Raw genomic sequence first — 18,569 nt, 5'->3', positions numbered from 1 at the left:
ATATAGATAAGTAATGTAATGTAATAAAAAATAAATAAGAAATGATAGTGAATATAATAATTGATTTGATTGATAGATTATAGTTTATTTGATTTGATTGGTTGAAATTTATATAAAAATACAAAATTATCATTTTGTCCTTTTAATAATAAATAAAATATGAATAATATTATTTATAAGGGGTAATATAGTAATTTAAATTCGATGATTTGATTGATGTAAGATAAATAATTAATGATTTGATTGGTGTAAAATAAATAATTAATAGAAGGATAAATAATATGACGAAAAAAACCTAGGATTAGATAAGATAAATTATATGTTGATTAATAATAATGCTACCAAACGGAGCCATAAGAGTAGATGGTATGTGCATCGACATAAGAATAATTTAAAATAGATAAATATAAAAAAATTAAATTATAATTTTTGTTTAAAATTAGCTACATATTTCTCCTTATTAATTTCAGAAAAATATTCCAGTGAACAATAATTATGATAAATAATTTCTATTGTATGTAAGTGAATATTTTAATCTGGTGAAAATCTTTAGTATAAAATTTGTATTTGACCTGAAAATTTTATTTAAAATTATTAAATGATGTTGGGTATGATTTTTTTTTTCCCCTTTCAGTGTGAATATCCATTTCATATGGTTTGTGCAATAGTTTCCATTGTACATGGTTCAATTTGAAACGTATGATGCACAGTATTCTAATTTATGATTGGTTGGATTAAAGGACGAGTATAACTAGTTCTTATAAATGGGTGATTGAATTTTATTTTTTTTAATAAAGAGATCTATTAATCAATTGAATAAGTCGTGAATTACAGACGAATCCGAAAAAAATGACAAAGACTCCTTAAAATCTACGAGAAACTCATGAGAGGCAAGAAGACGTGCAACATAACATGACCGACATTACACCTACGAGATTGGATTGTCAAGTTTGACGCCTGAGCTTGCAAACAAGAGCTACATACAAAAGATATGATATGGAAGCGTCAGCGGCAAAAGGGGAAAAATTGTAAATAGAATTCACCACATTGATAATGTTGATGTGTTTGTTTCGATGCTAAGTTTAGTCAATTGGTATTGAATAGCAACCAATACTCTTTCACAAACAAGCATTCGTTATGTTACAAAGAGGAGAAAATTCATGCAACGATGTTGGACTACGCATAAATTACGACGCTTCGAGCATCTCGAGCTACCACACTCAAACTTATACTCTCAAAAGTCCTACGGCACAGCTGCATGCATCTACATTTATCTCGATTATGTTAGAAATTTAGGTTGTGTATCCATTTAGAATCGATAAAATATTTGTGATAAAATTATTTTTCAATTACCGATTAGGATTAATGAAAAATTAATAAAGTGTTCACAAATAATTTTTTGGATTTTATCGAGTGAAAAGATTGAATAACTTAATACCAGTAAGGTAAAGCCTAGTGGCTAACCCTGTAATCCTGCCTTGGTCACCACTCAATCTCCATATCTCTAGGAAAACTACCTGCAACTGTCCCGTTGAATGGGGTGTCCAGACAAATAGAAAACAACTGAACGTGAGCATAAAATGTTCAGTACGCTAGTACGGGTAAACATACGTATATGATGCACGCAATGTAATGACCGGGAAATAATATCGGGGTAGTCATATCAGAATCTGTTCAGACTGATGCCTAAGACATAAACTGTAGCCTCGGGGAGTCAAACCACTGGACCCAACCACTCACTCCTAACCGGACGTGGACCTAGGATGTCCCCCGAAAAACACTAGAGATGGAACGACCCGTCGGTCGAGTAACTCTCAGTGCCCCCAAAACGTCCTAACAAGGGCTGAGCACCCTATAACACAGGCTTATTTCGAAGGATATCTAAGCTCAATATGAAATGCACATGCAACATAATATCTCAAAGCAATAAAACATGAATCATGCACCATCATAATCATGGCACATAAATGCAACATATAAGCACGTATACCCGCTGGCAATCTCAGTCAGTACTTACGTACCTTTTTAAGGCAGTTCCTAGAAGCCGTCATCTAGGTTTCAAGCCTACCATGCAATACTACAATTAATAATAACCATGCATCATCTAACATGTTCAAAAGGCCTTAATTAAACTATAGCATACTCCCTATTTACTATAAGAAGCTAGAGGTATACCTTCGTACGTCGTCAGCCCGCTGATGTCGAATGTCTTAGAGCTTGGGCACAACCCTTCTACGACCCCTGGACACCTCGCCAAAGCTCCGCTGCTTGGCCACTACTACGGACACTGTCCGCTAACTATAAAAATACTACTACCTACTCCAACTCTTTATAAAAGAGTCCCGAAGCCCTTAAAATAGAGTCATTACGGGAGATGTGAGGTTTGGAAATGGTGTGAAAATGAGCTTCTCCGAACCCCTATTTATAGAGCACGATCGGACGCTCCGAACCCCGGATCAGAGGCTCCGATCTGCGCATGCATGCCACGTTCCGATCGATCCAGATTGGACGCTCCGAACTGCACTTTGGAGGCTCCGATCTCGTGCATGAAGCTACGTGTTCAAGTTCTATTGCCACGTGCATGGCATTACGATCGGACGCTCCAATCTCCATTTCGGAGGCTCCGATCGTTCCGTTGCTTTCGAACTCCTTCGCTGGCTCCGATTGGTTCAGACCATCCGATCCCCCTAAGGATTGAGTTCGGACCGTCCAAACCACCCAAGACCAATTAAGCCCACTAATCATTTTTTGGTGTTCTGGATCCTATTTTTTGGTCCGTTTAATCATATAAAAGTTCTTTAACCATGTTTTATTAAATCTAAATATGATTAGCAAATTAATCTTGTAAAATGAAACCGGGCTACTACAATTTTATAATGAATCAAAGGCAAAAGTGTGATATGAAGATCTGATGCATCACTATGGGTGTGCAAGAGTATTCTTTCGAGTGTAAAGATTTTTGTAACTGATTTAAGACTTGATCGTGGATTATCTATGTGGTTGTTGTTGTTAGGTGGATTACATAATTGGTGACAGCTGTTGCCTTCATTACTGCATGAAGAATTGCGTATTCAATTGAAATTTTGCAATCAATAGAAAGAAAGTTGCTTACGGCATTAAATGAGTCCTATAAATGGAACTCATTTCCTTCGGAATTATATATCCCCTTCCAACAGCTCTCTCTTCAAGAGCAAAATATAAAGAAAAATTGAGTGTTCATTATTCTTGTGAGTTAGAGAATTATTTCTCGGTAATACTCGGAGTTTGAGTTTTGGTGAGAGAAAGTGTTTTGTATACACTTGTAATATTTTTTCTGATAATAAATATTTGCAGCAGCTCCGTGGACGTAGCCTATATTGGGTGAACCACGTAAAAATATTGTGTTCTTGCTGATTACTTTATTCCGCAATTACTTGGGCATTTATTATCCGTCGGTCTTCGGTTATTATGGACTGTAATTCCATAACAACTGGTATCAGAGCCTTGGTGTAAAATTTCCTAAATTCTGAGTATGCTCTGTGGTTGCAGCTTTGTCTGATCTTCCACATCAAAAAAAAAATTTTGAAATTTTTTTCAGGCAAAATGATGACCGGAAATGACGGATCTGGCCCTGGCATCAACAAGTTTGATGGTTTAGACTTTACGTTCTGGCGCTTACATATTAGAGATTATATGTACAGCAAGAAGCTACATCAACCTCTATTGTGAAAAAAACCGGAAAAAATGGAGACCGATGACTGGGAGCTTCTTGACCGACAGGTGTTAGGAGTTATTCGATTGACCCTAACAAAGAACGTGACACATAATGTGGCGGAGGCAAATACCACGGAGGAGATTATGTATATCCTATCAGACATGTACGAGAAGCCATCAGCCAACAATAAAGTACATCTGATGAAAAAGTTATTTAACTTGAAGATGGACGAAGGCGGTTCAATAGCAGCACATATCAATGAATTCAACACGATTGTTTCTCAATTAACATCGGTTGAAATAAATTTTGATGATGAGATTCATGCACTTATTCTTTTGGCGTCTTTGCCAAATACTTGGGAGCCGATGCGGGCAGCAGTTAGCAATTCTGTTGGCAAAGAAAAATTACAATTCAATGATGTCAGAGACCCGATTCTTGCCGAAGAAGTTCGCAGGATGGATTCTGGTAAAAAAACATCATCGAGTTCTGCTCTGAATCTGGATAACAGAGGCAGGGGCAGGAATGTCGAAAATAATTCTAACAAATGGCGGAGTAGGTCCAAGTCAAGGAATGGTAAAGATAAAAATACATTTGAAAAGAATTTGAAGTGTTGGAGTTGCGGTGAGATTGGCCATCTTAAAAGAAACTGCAAATCAACAAACAACGCAAATGTTGTGACTGAGGATGTACACGATGCTTTAGTGTTATCCATGGAAAGCCCGATTGATTCTTGGGTTATGGATTCGGGAGCCTCGTTTCATACCACGGGTAATCGCGATATATTCGATAATTACATTTCAGGCGATTACGGAAAAGTTTTTCTAGCTGATGGAAAACCTTTGGAGATTGTTGGTATGGGAGATGTCCGGTTGAAAATGTCAAATGGATCTGTCTAAAAAATCAATAAAGTCAGACATGTACCAAGACTAACGCGAAATCTGATCTCAATAGGACAGCTCGATGACGAAGGCCATAATGTAACCTTCGGTGATGGTTCCTGGAAAGTGAGCAAAGGAGACATGATTATTGCTCGAGGAACAAAAACTGGAACCCTCTATATGACTTCCAGTTGCAGAGACATGTTAGCAGCTATGGATGCCGGAGCTAACTCAAGTCTATGGCACTGTAGACTTGGACATATGAGTGAGAAGGGAATGAAGATGATGATATCAAAAGGAAAGCTACCGGAGTTAAAAACTGTCGAACACAAACTGTGTGAAAGTTGTATCCTTGGAAAGCAGAAAAAGGTGAGCTTTTCGAAAGGCGGTAGGGAACCAAAAGCATCAAAGTTGGAGCTGGTTCATACAGACGTGTGGGGGCCATCTCCTGTGACATCCCTTGGAAGCTCACGATACTATGTCACATTTATCGATGATTCGAGCAAGAAGGTTTGGGTTTATTTTTTGAAGAATAAATCTGATGTTTACGAAACCTTTAAGAGGTGGAAAGTCATGGTGGAGAATGAGACCAACTTGAAGGTGAAGTGCTTACGGTCTGACAACGGAGGAGAATATGAAAATGATGAGTTTAAGAAATATTGTGCACTGAACGGGATCAAGATGGAGAAAACCATTCCCGGTACTCCTCAACAGAATGGTGTAGCTGAGAGGATGAACAGGACCCTGAATGAGTGAGCCAGGAGCATGAGATTGCACGCTGGGCTGTCGAAATCATTCTGGGCTGATGCAGTTAACACTGCAGCATATCTGATCAACAGAGGACCTTCGGTACCGCTTGGTTACAAAATACCTGAAGAAGTCTGGAGCGGAAAAGAAGTAAACCTTTCTTTCTTGAAAGTGTTTGGATGTCTATCATATGTTCACATTGATTCAACTCGTAGAACAAAACTTGATCCTAAATCCAAGAAGTGTCTCTTTATTGGTTATGGAGATAATGAGTTTGGTTATCGGTTCTGGGATGACCAAAATCGGAAGATCATTCGGAGCAGAGATGTAATCTTCAATGAGTATGTGATGTATAAGGACAGGTCAAGCGATGGAGCTGGTGATGAATGTCCTGAAGTCAAGAAGGCGGATGAAGTACCATTGATGGATATTCCTGTGAATGAGTCAGAAAGCAGTAACCTGAAAGATAAAAAAACTGTTGCACAAGATGATGACCCACAAAATCCGGAAATTGAACTCAGGAGATCTTCTAGAACAATCAGACCACCTCAAAAATACTCCCCTGCACTTCACTATATTTTGCTGACAGATAAAGGTGAACCGGAGACCTTCGAAGAAGCGATGCAAAATGATGATTCAATCAAGTGAGAGTTAGCCATGAAAGACGAGATGGATTCACTATCATCAAATCAGACTTGGAAGTTGACGAAAATTCCGAAAGGCAAGAAGGTATTACACAACAAGTGGGTGTACCGGATCAAAGAAGAATTTGATGGCAGCAAACGGTACAAGACAAGACTTGTTGTAAAAGGCTTTCAACAAAGAGAAGGCATTGATTACACCGAGATTTTCTCTCCAGTGGTGAAGCTGACAACTATCAGAACTGTACTTGGATTAGTGGCGAATGAAAACTTACATCTAGAGCAGTTAGATGTAAAGACGGCATTTCTCCATGGTGACTTGGGTGAAGAAATTTATATGAAGCAGCCACAGGGATTTGAAGTACGTGGGTCAGAGGAAATGGTGTGCAAACTTCACAAGAGCTTGTACGGTCTCAAACAAGCTCCAAGACAGTGGTACAAGAAGTTTGATGGATTCATGTATAACAATGGTTTTCTGAGGTGCTAGGCAGATCACTGTTGTTATGTGAAGAAGATTGATGATTCTTATATCATTCTACAGCTATATGTGGATGATATGTTGATAGCATGAGCGTGTCTGGAGGAAATTGATAAGCTCAAGAGAGAGTTATCAAAAGAATTTGCAATGAAGGATTTGGGAGCTGCGAAGCAAATTCTTGGTATGAGGATCTTGAGAGATCGGGTGAACAGAGTCTTGAAGTTATCTCAGGCAGAGTACGTGAAAAATGTGCTTAGCAGATTCAACATGGATGAAGCTAAACCTGTGAGTACTCCTTTGGCTAGTCATTTCAAACTAACCAAAGCTCAATCACCATCGACGGAGCAGGAGCATGCTTATATGAATAAGGTTTCCTATGCCTCTGCTGTCGGAAGCCTCATGTATGCAATGGCGTGCATCAGACCAGACATAGCACATGCAGTGGGAGTTGTGAGCAGGTGTATCTCTATCGAACGATCCAATGATCTTTTTATAGCTACTGATCCAACGTTAAGAAACAACTCTATTAACTCCTTCACTTATTGTACCTATAATCAAAGAATGTCTTTTTCTTAGTACGTCACATCTTTCATACTAAAAAATGATGTGCAATAAATGCGCCATTAATGCTAGTCCGCGACATTAAATGAAATGTACTATGAAGGCAGAACAACTAATAAATAAGGTTACTACTGAAAGTAGTCTACTTAGTTCTCTTGATTTAAGCCTACTGATTCTATCTTCTGATTTAAATCAGTTTTCGGACTAAGTCTATTGGTTTCTGATTTTTCTAGATTCACGGACTTAGCCTACTGATTCTTGATTTTCGTATGCTTTCTATTTCGACTGATGTGTTTGTCTACTGAATATATTTACTACTATTGGTTGTCATCACCAAAACTAAATTACTTAACAAAATAGTTGTCCAAACACGTATTTATTCTTGAAACAACTTAGGGGCATTTTATAAAAATTTTGTGAATTTTTTTTTATGAGAACGGTTTATAAGTATTTGTCCAAACAAAATATGTTTATGATGTTTAATATTTATGTATATGTTTTTATTTATTATAATTTTATGTATATATATTTTTAAATTAGGTCTTTCATTTATTGAACCTAGTGCATGGAACACATTATAAACATGTTATTTCACAAAATTTTATAGACTTCGGGGAAAAAAATATTTTGTGAGATAAGTCGATTGGATTTATATAGTTGAAAATAATACTTTTATCATAAAAATAATATTTTTTTATGAGTCGGGTTTAATTGAAACTTCTCATAAAATTGATCCAGAGACAATGTCACGATAGTTTGTGTGTTACGATATATTTGCTTTGTCGATCGATAATAAAATGTGAAGATTTAATATAGAAGTTGATGGCCTACCGCCTATATATGGAGAACAATATTTTGAGTGAGCTATTACTTTTTCGAAGAATAACTAGTACCCAATTTGGATACCTACGTAAATTACCAAATTCAGTTTTAATTCTATTTCAAAAAAAAAAAAAACAGTTTTAATTCACATATCATAAAATTGTAAGGATATACGAGAGAATGCTAATGTTCAAAATAAAACAGAAAGTCAGGTTATAAATCTAACTGTCTATGTTAAAATAAATAAATAAATTTAACTGTCCAAAAACAAAAATCATAGTTATTTAGATTACGTTTAAACAAATAAATTTAAAAGCATTTTTAGTGTTTTACAAGTGAAAAAACTTTAAATAATTTTCTGGATGAAATTTTTTTATAAAAAAGTTTGAAAACAAAATAATTGAAAATTCACAGACAGTAAATTAATACTCATAAATTAATAACATCTATAAAATAGTTTTTTTCAATCTCGACATGAGCTAGTTTATTAAATCAATAATTTCGATAAATTAATAAGATAATAGATTTTTGAAATACCCTTATAATTAAATATATGGTGAGTCAAGATTATAAATTAATAATCCTCTAAAATTACAAAATATAACTAGAACACGGTAGAAAATTGTGATTATAGTGTTATTTTTTTTTCTCAAAATTCAAATCAATTGGAAGTTGATTCTAATTGAATTTCATCTTTAATTTTTCTCATTGCATCCAAAGCTCTGATGTTGCGTTCTCGAATGGTGCCAAAAAATTGTGATGAGTTTTCTCTATTAATTTTTTGATTCCGCGTACATGGTCAAAAAAGTATTGTATTATCCTCAATTTCATCATCAATGAGATTTTCAATTGTGCTAGCTAGTTGTAATTTTTTCTAAACTTTGCACTTATGAACACATCTATTTTCACCTGGATAAATATTTTTTAATAAATAATATAAAAATTTATAATGTCACATCAATTTAATTGCTATATATTAGTTAGAGCGAAAATACACTCTTTATATTAATAAATTATTAATTTATCTATTATTAATATATCTATATAAAGTAATAAAATTTTATAGTCCTAACATTATTAATTTATAGAGGTTTTACTATATTTACACCCACGTCCGAACAACATAGACATTTAATCATGTTATATATATATATATATATATATATATATATATATAAGTTTTCAGCTGCCCAACAATTTCTCTCTACTTCATGCCCGACAACTAAAATTCGATGGTGGGTTTTAGTTGTTTTTGTTTTTGATTTTTTTCACCACTAAAACCACCACCGAATTTTAGTGGTTGGGGATGAAGTGAGAAAAAATTTGTTGGGCAGCTGAAAACTTATATATATATATATATATATATATATATATATATATATGATATTTTGGACACCCATCATGGACATTTACATGAATATTGGGTGGTATGATTCTTATATTGCTTGATTCATTTGGTATAGCCTTGCAGGGATTTGGAGTTGTATAATGATGCATGTGACCCCTGCTCTAGTTTTTGAGTTAGTAATTATTTTTTAGTACAAAATAATTGAACATTTTGTTTAAAGCATTAAGTTTTTTTAAAATAAAAAAAAATTGGGAAGATGATTTTTATACAAATGAAATCATGAATAGGTGTTTGTAATAAAAAAAAAACCATTAATATCTTTGATCAGACAACAAAAAAAGATTTCTAACAATATATATTCTATGGAAATATTATTGATTGTGCATTAGAACATGTACAAGGATGTAAGGAAGTTGGTGTGATCAAGTTGATAACGTGATCTCGTGATGATGTCAGCGTTAATAACTTCATTGTGTGTTCCTACAATAGTGTGTTGATGCTGGTGATGTTGAAATAATAAATTTTTAATCAATTAAATAATGCTTTTAAAACATAATAAAAATACACATAAATACAAATTAAAAATAAACATAATTAAATTAAAAACTAAAGTAAAAAATGAACATAAATATAAGAAATAAAAAATAATATTTTTTAAAACATAAAAAAATAATTTTAAAAGCATACATAACATTCCAAAATAAAAAACAAACATGAAAAAAAGACACATGAATTAAATTTGACACAAATAAATAAAAATAAAATTTCATTGATTTTGAAAAATATAATCATTGACCTTTTTAAATATTTTTATTAATTATTCTTAATTTTTTTGATTTTTTAATAATTTATTTAATTTATTTTTAATTAAAATCATTTTTATAAATTAAAATAATAGTTGAGATCCTGTTTTTTTATTAAAAAAAATAAGAAAAACAAAAGATTTGTGGGCCTCGCATAAAAAAATAATTAAAAAAAGAAAAACAAGATTGGTGAGGCTTGACCGCGCGAAGAGTGTCCACGGGGGCCCCACCATCTTGACTGCATGCGAAAACTTCTGCGTGCAGTATCATTGCTCCTTGGAGGGGGCAATGATGATATGGGCCAATGAAGTTGGACTTGATCGCCCAACTTCATTGGCCCTTGTACATACTCTTAAACTTATTATTTGACACGATGAGATTTGCAAAAAATATGTTTTTGCCTTTTATACGCAATGCTAATTTAAATTTGAGTAACACTCTTGTGAGACGGTCTCATCCGTGAGACGAGTCAACTTTATTTATATTTAAAATAATAAATAATATTTTTGACATAAAATATAATATTTTTAATGGATAACTCATATAAGAGACTCGTTTCAAAAAATGACCATTGAGACTGTCTCATAAGAGTTTTTATCTTTAAGTTTTAGAGTTTTAGTACAAAAATAAGTTTTTAGATGTTTCCGGTCTTATTTTGCGATGGAGAATTGTTTCTTCTTCTTATTTTTTTCAGTGGAGTAATGTCACATAGAAGTCAACAATACTAGTTGTCGTCGTGTCGTGTGTAGTTTATTCATTTTTAATTTGATGAGTTTTTATCGTCGTGTGTATTTCATTATTGTTAAATACATCGTTACACACGCATTGTGTGTATCTCGGTCACTAGTATATATAAACTAGAGGGTAGATAATTAATTATTATTAAAAATATATATGAAAAAAAATATCATAGCTCTTCTTAGGATATACTGAATTACAGAATGTAAAATTGTACGCCATTCAGGCAAAATATCAACATCATTGAAAAGTTGAAAAATAACCAGCGATAAAGAATTTTGACCTAAAAATTCAAACAAAAAAGAAAAAACAGAAATATATATTAAAATAGAGTCATCCTAGGGCAACTTGGAAATAGGTATCCAAGCCAAACAAAAGTTTGAGTTTAGTACTTAGAGTTGCATTTTTCAAAAATGCCCTTGTCGTTATTTTAATCATTTTTATTTATTAAATTATCAAATGTGGAATTAGATTCAAAATCTGATTCACTTGATTCATCAAGATAATAAATATTTTCATCGTCGGATGAAAATTCAATTGTTTCTACTGGATAGAATCTAATAGTATATATTTCTTCAAGAAGTTTAACTTTATTTTTCTTTTCTTTTTGTTTCGTTTTGGACATGCATTCACATAATGTCCTTCTTCGTTGCACAACCAACATGTGCAATTCTTTCCTTTACCCTTTGGGCAAGGTGGTTTTTTGTTATCAAATTTTTTATAAAATTTTCTTTTATAAGGTTTTCTGAAGAAATTTCTTTTAAATTTCTTTTTCTTATAGAGAATAAATTTTTTATTAAAAGATTTATAAGGTTTATTAAATTTATTATGTTTCTGTTGTTTTAAATGTTTGTGTAATATGTTTGTTTTGCAACCGTATTCCTTTACTGTGAATTTCATTTTGTCACAATAAAGTTTATTGTTTTGTTTGTAAGATCTGGATATTCTTTTATTTAATGTTAATTCATGACATTTCTTTGTTATAACATCTTTAATGAATTTAATAGCTCCTCCTAGTGTTTTGGCATAAGCGCTAGTTAAGAATTCATCTTTACTATTTATTGGTATATTAGGTATTTTATTAAAAATACTTAATTTATAATGTTTTTTTTATCAGCATCTATTAACTGATAATAGTTTATTTCATAATCACATATAAATTCTTCTAGATAACATAAATTGCATAGTTTAATATTATCTAGAATAAAAATTGCTTTTTTTGTTCTATGTTATTAGCTACCAGATTAGCATCATTATTAGAAACTCCTAAAAATTCTTGGTACAAGACATCAACAAATAGTTCGAAATATCAATGTCCTGTCATTCCTTGTGGTAGATTAGTAATTACTAGGTTTTTAGCCCAAGTTCTTACTTCTCCTACTAATGTCATTTTTATCATCTCATAAGTTAAAACTTGAATATTCTCACTTTTGTCTAATAATGGTGTTAATTGAATTTGTACTGATAGTTCATTTGCCCAATGATCTATCTTTGATTTTATTTCTTTAGTTGTTGAACAACCTAAATCTAAAATATTTTGTTTCACAAATTCTGATATTTTTGATTCTCTAAGAATGTCTCTAACATCTTTATAAGATCCAGAGTATTGGTCTCTGTTGTATTTAAATTCTTCATCATCTCTTCCATCACTACCTTCTACATTTGTTCGTAGATTTAATTGTGGTCTAGAATCATCTTCAGACTCTGATTCTGAAATATCCATATCTCTGTATTGTTCTGATTCTTGATGTGAATGATATAATTCTTCTGCATTTACTCCTATTTGTTCAGATTCAGATGAGTCTATTTCACTAAACATCTCCATACTTATGTTTGTCATAACTAAGGGGATTTCTATACCATGATTCAATTTTGAATGGTGGTTCTTCTTTCATTTTTCTTTTTCCTTTATCTATTGGAAGAACTTCCTTAAGATAGTTTAATATTTCATTACTACGTCTTTCTTGTTCAATTATTAATCTAGTCGTTGCTAAATCAATATATTCTTTGAAATTCTTCTCTAACTCTTGTATTGATAGATTGATCTTATTGATATTATTTTCTAAATCTCCTAGATCTTTTTCTAATTTTATTAAGGACGTCATTGCGATGAGGTTGATTCATTAACAATAGCTTGTTTAATTTTAAGAATATTTTGATTCATGGTTCCAATTTTTTCAAGAATATCTTAATCATTTCTAGCAAATGATAATGATCTTCTTGGTACAGACTGTTTTGTGATTTGACCTCCATCTTTTATAGGGATTTATTTCTTCAATAAATGCTTTTTGAGGGTGTTCAATTCTTGTAATATTTTCAAACATTCTTTCAACAGAAATAATTGGTTTTGTTGAAATTATTCCTGTTTGAGAATTATTACTTACTGCTAAACCGACAACATAGTTTATATTGATCGGATGGTTTCCTGTTAACATATGATTATTTCTATAAAAGTAATAATCTAATGTTAAAACGTCATTTATGTTTTTATCAAAAAGAGATATATTGTATTGTGGATAAATACAAAATTTCATCTTTTTGTAACATAAGTTTCCTTCAATTTTTCCAAGGATAGAATCCTCAAAATTACGTATCCTTTTGTCACGAACTGTGATTTCAATTGGTGTATCTATTCCTTCTCGGTAGTGAGCTGATACTATTATTTCGATTCCTCCAATGTGAACATATTTTAGTTCAGATCATTCTTTTTCACTGGCTTTTGCCATGATGGTATCAATATCTTGAGTTGTTAATAACTTCAGAGTATTAGACCTTGATTCCTTATTTATTTTACAAGATCGTTCTTTTGTACGAATCGAATAATAAATTAAATTTTTTCTAGGATTAATAAAATTTGAAATCTTGCTTAATATTCCTGGTTGGTCTATTAGATTTGTTTTTGAATTATAAAACCCTGTTTTTTGTATCTCAGCAAACTTATTCTGATTAAATATAATATTCAAATTATACTCTTGGTTCTCTTCAAATTCATCAATCTGACTATTTTGATTTGGAATTGTTACTTCTGTCATTTTAACAGATGATAGAACTTCTTAATTTTCTTAAGGCTATTAAAAGCCTTTTTGTTGAATCTATCTGTTCTAATAAATTCTGAAAATCTTCGAAACTATCAATTGAAGATTGACAATTTTTAAGATGTTTCAAATTGTTTTCACAATTTTCTATATCAAAATTTATATTTTGAGAATATAAATTAAAGATATTCATTTTCGTATTTTCAAACATTTTTTATTTAGTAAAAATTGTTACTTTTATTATTTTGTTTTTGTTGATTGGATTTCTATAACAAAGTTTGTTTTTATTCATAACATATTGTTATGTCTTCAATTTCATCATTTTCAAAAATTTAAATTATCATTTTTCAGTTGCTTGAAAAATGTTCTTTTTTATGATTTTTGAAATAAAAGGTTTGGAGATCTTTTATTTTATTCCATAATTGATCTATTTGACGTAAATCTTTTAGTAAGATTATTTTATCAAATAAATTTTTAATCTCAATATCTAAAGTTAATCCAGATATTAATAATCTGCTTTATTTAACTGCTCTGATACCAGGTTGCGGAATTCTTCAAATTCTTATGAATTTTCTCATTCATGGCTTTACAGATCTGATTCATTTATAACAGATAAATGTTTTCAGATTAGTTTGGTTTCATTCATAGGTTATAATTACAAATTTTAGTTGATAAATTGATTCGAATATGGTTAAATCAGAAGTATTTAAACAATATTCATGAAATGTATCATATTCATGATCATCTTCTATTTCAAACCAGTTTTTTTATTATCAATTTTCCATTTCTTATGAAGGATGATGACATGATTAACGTATTTTGAATATTTCTTTGAATTAAGGGCTGCAGGAGATTTAGAAAGGTTACCTTGTTTGAATGAATCTTGGTTTTGAGCAGAGGCCAAATCCTTGCTTTCTCTTAACGATCACTTGATCAACTGGTACTTGCTCTATGGATCTCCAGGTTTACTCTAACCATGAATCTTCAATGGTTGGTTTCCAACCTTATCCTCCTTACGCCCTGCTTGTTTAGTTATTAGCCATAAGACTTATTTTTGTTTCTGATTTTATGTTTCTTAGTTTCTGGTAGTTTTCATACGTCTTGTATGAACCAAATTGTAAGAAACTTAAGAAGAGAGAGATACTCAAACTTTACTTATCCATTTACAGTACAAAACATCTCCTTTTATAGGCGTGGAGAAACGCATACATAATAAAAGAAAAGAGGGGGACCACCCGACACTACATAATGGAAAAAAGCTCATTTTACATCTGAGTGGATGCCTTTAACATGTGGTATGGTCCACGATTTCATTTATTTTTACATTGTGTCACTTTCTGAATCACTGGTACATTCGGACCATTTTTTTATTGGTTTGTCTTCTTTGACAGCTGCTTCTTCTATCTGAATGGGTTGGAAATGTCCACATTTATGAGTAAAAATCATTGTTATTAGTCTTTGACATAGCATTTGTTAGGTTTTTCGGGTCATGTCAACTCTTGCTTCATAGATTGGAGCTTCGAATTGAGCTAACATGTCTTGTTCTTTCTTTTGGTTGTCTCCTTGTGTCCAGTAGTTAATAAAATTTTACTGGTTGCAAAATTTATTTTAACCTTTGAGTTTTCATCAATCTTTCCTGTCTTTGAGATCATGTCAATCAATGTCTTTATTCTTATCTCAGGAAGTGTTGAGATATCCATTACTGGTTTCTCTTCATTTGATCCTTCGAATAAGAACTTGTCCTTTTGTTTTCGACATTGAATATTACCATTGGTTGATAGAATTTGTTATCATCCCAATCTAGAAGGGTTGAGTGAATACTCAATGTTAATACTGAATCGTCCTTAAAGACTGCTTTCTTGAACTGGATGATACTATTTCTCAACTGATATGGAAATAGTTCTATTTCTTGATTGTTGGGACTGACTTCCAATCCACTTAATAATCTATTTGAAAAGAATCTTGCGACTTCATGCGATGGAGCACCTTGCAGTGTTCTTGCTCTTGATATGCTCTGTGTGTCACAAGTTTGTAGCCAAGATTCTGCAGATGGTTTGGCTATTCTTAAATGGTTTAGTGTTTCAAAAAATTCAGTCTTGAGTTTTTCTGAAAAATTTGTTTTTTCAAAAATTGGTTTTTGTGGTCGCAGATTGACCATCTTTCTTTCTCTTGCTTCAAGGGCACTTTTAAACGTCCTTTCTTTTTTTTCATTTTTCTCGGTGTTGGCTGTGACCACCGGTTCTTTCTTCTTTTCTTTTTCTTGGTTATCAGTGTTGGCTGTGACCACTGACTGTTTTTCATTCATCTCCATTATTTTGATAAATGAAGTTGCTAACTTGATTGGAGTTTTTGGTGAGGATGATGATGATGATGTTGTCATCTTTTCTTTAATCCTCTGAATTTTTCCTTTTATATTCTTTTTTCTTTGTTGAAGAATCTGAATTTCTTCATCCATGTCAATCAATTGTTCTTCTAATTGATTTAATTGCTCCATCATGCACAATAAAACATATATATATATATATATATATATAAATGGTTAGAAATTTAACTCTTTTTCGTGAGTAACTCGGATAGTTTTAATATGCGTATCATTGCATTTATGAAATTCTTTTGCAAGAATTGAATCAATCTTCATAAATGAGATTGATTGTCTTTACTCATAGAGTAATTCATGTTTCTGAATATAAATCTCATTTTCATCAATTTATATTTCCCATGCTTTCTGAGGCATGTTCGGATGACTGAAAGTCATAAAATAATTCATGTCTCTGAATATAAATCTCATTTCATCAATTTATGTTCCCCATGATTTCTAAGGCATGTTCGGATGACCCGTGGTCATTTTCTGGATCACTTAGGATCTTTTTTGTTATTCCGTTACTACGGATAGTATAATTTGGATGAAGTTCTCTGGTTAATGCGTCGGGTAATGAATTATTCGTTCCTTTGACATGTTGGATCTCGAACTGATAATGATTCAATTCCAATGCCATCTAATTAGCCTTGCTGCATTTTTCCCTGCATTTCTTGATATTTTCCTTCTCTTGAAATATGTTAAATTCATATTATCTGTTCTTACTAAAAATGGTTTAGGAATAAGATAAATTTCATAAGTCCTAATTGTGAATATTAAAGCTAATAATTCTTTTTCATTTGAATGATAATTTAATTGTGCACCTTGAAAAGTTCCTGATGTATAATTGCATAATTCTTCATTATTTCTAGTAGCTGTTTTAGTAAGTTCTTCTAAATTTTTTTCTCCTGTATAAGCTTTTAAACATGCTCCCCAGTATTCATCTGAAGCGTCTGTTTCAATTATTATTATATCTTTATTGGAAGGAAAATATAACTGAGGAAGATTACTAATTATTTTATTTTTAATAGTATCTTTGTAATTAGTATCTTCTTTAGACCATTTCCACTTGTAGTCTTGTTTAAGTTTTACCTGAAGAGGTTTTTTGATTTCTGCAAGTTTCTTAATGTAATTTCCAGAATAAGTTAATAATCCTAAAAATCTTCTTAATTGATCTTTATCCTTGATTTCACTAGGAAAATCGTGAATTTTCTTAAGTATATGCTGTTGTAAACAATGTTTTCCATCTTCTATTTGTAATCCTAAATAATTTATTTTTGTTTTAAACAATTGTGCTTTTTTTTTAAAAAGTATAATTCCATCTTTATGAAAAATATCTAATACTGTCATGAGGTCTTTATAATTTTGATCTAGTGTTTTTGAATAAATTAATATGTCATCTATATAAACACAACAAAAATCTACATATGATTTAAAAGATTCATCCATATATCTTTGAAAGATACCTAGTGCTTGTTTAAGTCCGAAAGGTAATACAGTCCATTGATACTGTCCTTTTGAACAACGGAATGATGTAAGTAATTGTGTTTGTGGTTCTAGCTGAATTTTCCAGAATCCTGATTTACAATCTAAACTGGAGAAATATTTCATTCCTCCTATATAAGATAGTAAATCATTCTTGTTTGGGAAGTAATATCAATCCATAATTGTTGCATTATTCATTTTTTGACAATCAATTACCATTCTTTTCTTATCAGTGTCTTTCTTAATGACATAAAAGGCTGATGAAGAGTGTGGACTCTTGCTTGGGATGATTATCTTAAGTTTTAGTAATTCTTGAACCTCTTTTTCGAATATTTTTACATCATCTATGTTGCATCTTCTTGGTGCTTCACGGATTGTGATATTAGAGTCTTTAAGTTTTATTGAAGCAATGAATTGTTTTCTTTTCTTAATTTTGTCATGAGGATTTTCAGAAAAAATATCATGAAATTTCTCCATGATTTCTTTTTTATGATTAATTGTTAAAATATTTTCTATTTTTAATTCTATTGGATTTGTATTTCGTTTATGAAAATTCTTTGTAAATCCTTCATTTCCTACACGAAATGCTGTTCGTATTTTAGGAATATAAATCATTGATGATCCTTTGTTTAAAGTTATGTAATTTTCAAATTGTGTAAAGGAAAGATATTCTCTTAAAAAGTTATTTCCTATTATAATGTCCATTCCTGATTCTATTTGATATATAATGGGTATTACAAATTTTGTTTCTTCTATTTCTATTTTTAATTTTTTTGCTACTGTATTAAGCATGATTATTGATCCATCTCTTATTCGAACTTTTAATCCTTTGTCGTATTTCTTTCAATAATGAGTTGGGAGTATGTGTTTACTTGCTAGACACATACTTGCTCCTGTATCAACATAAGCATGTATATGATATGATTTATGTTTTTTGATTTTAATTTGAATTTTTATATAAATACTATTTGGATTTGTTTTGT

The sequence above is a fragment of the Henckelia pumila genome, unplaced genomic scaffold (genome assembly GCF_033568475.1).
Source record: "Henckelia pumila isolate YLH828 unplaced genomic scaffold, ASM3356847v2 CTG_461:::fragment_3, whole genome shotgun sequence".
NCBI classification, from domain to species: domain Eukaryota; kingdom Viridiplantae; phylum Streptophyta; class Magnoliopsida; order Lamiales; family Gesneriaceae; genus Henckelia; species Henckelia pumila.
Note: the sequence above shows the minus strand (reverse complement) of the source record.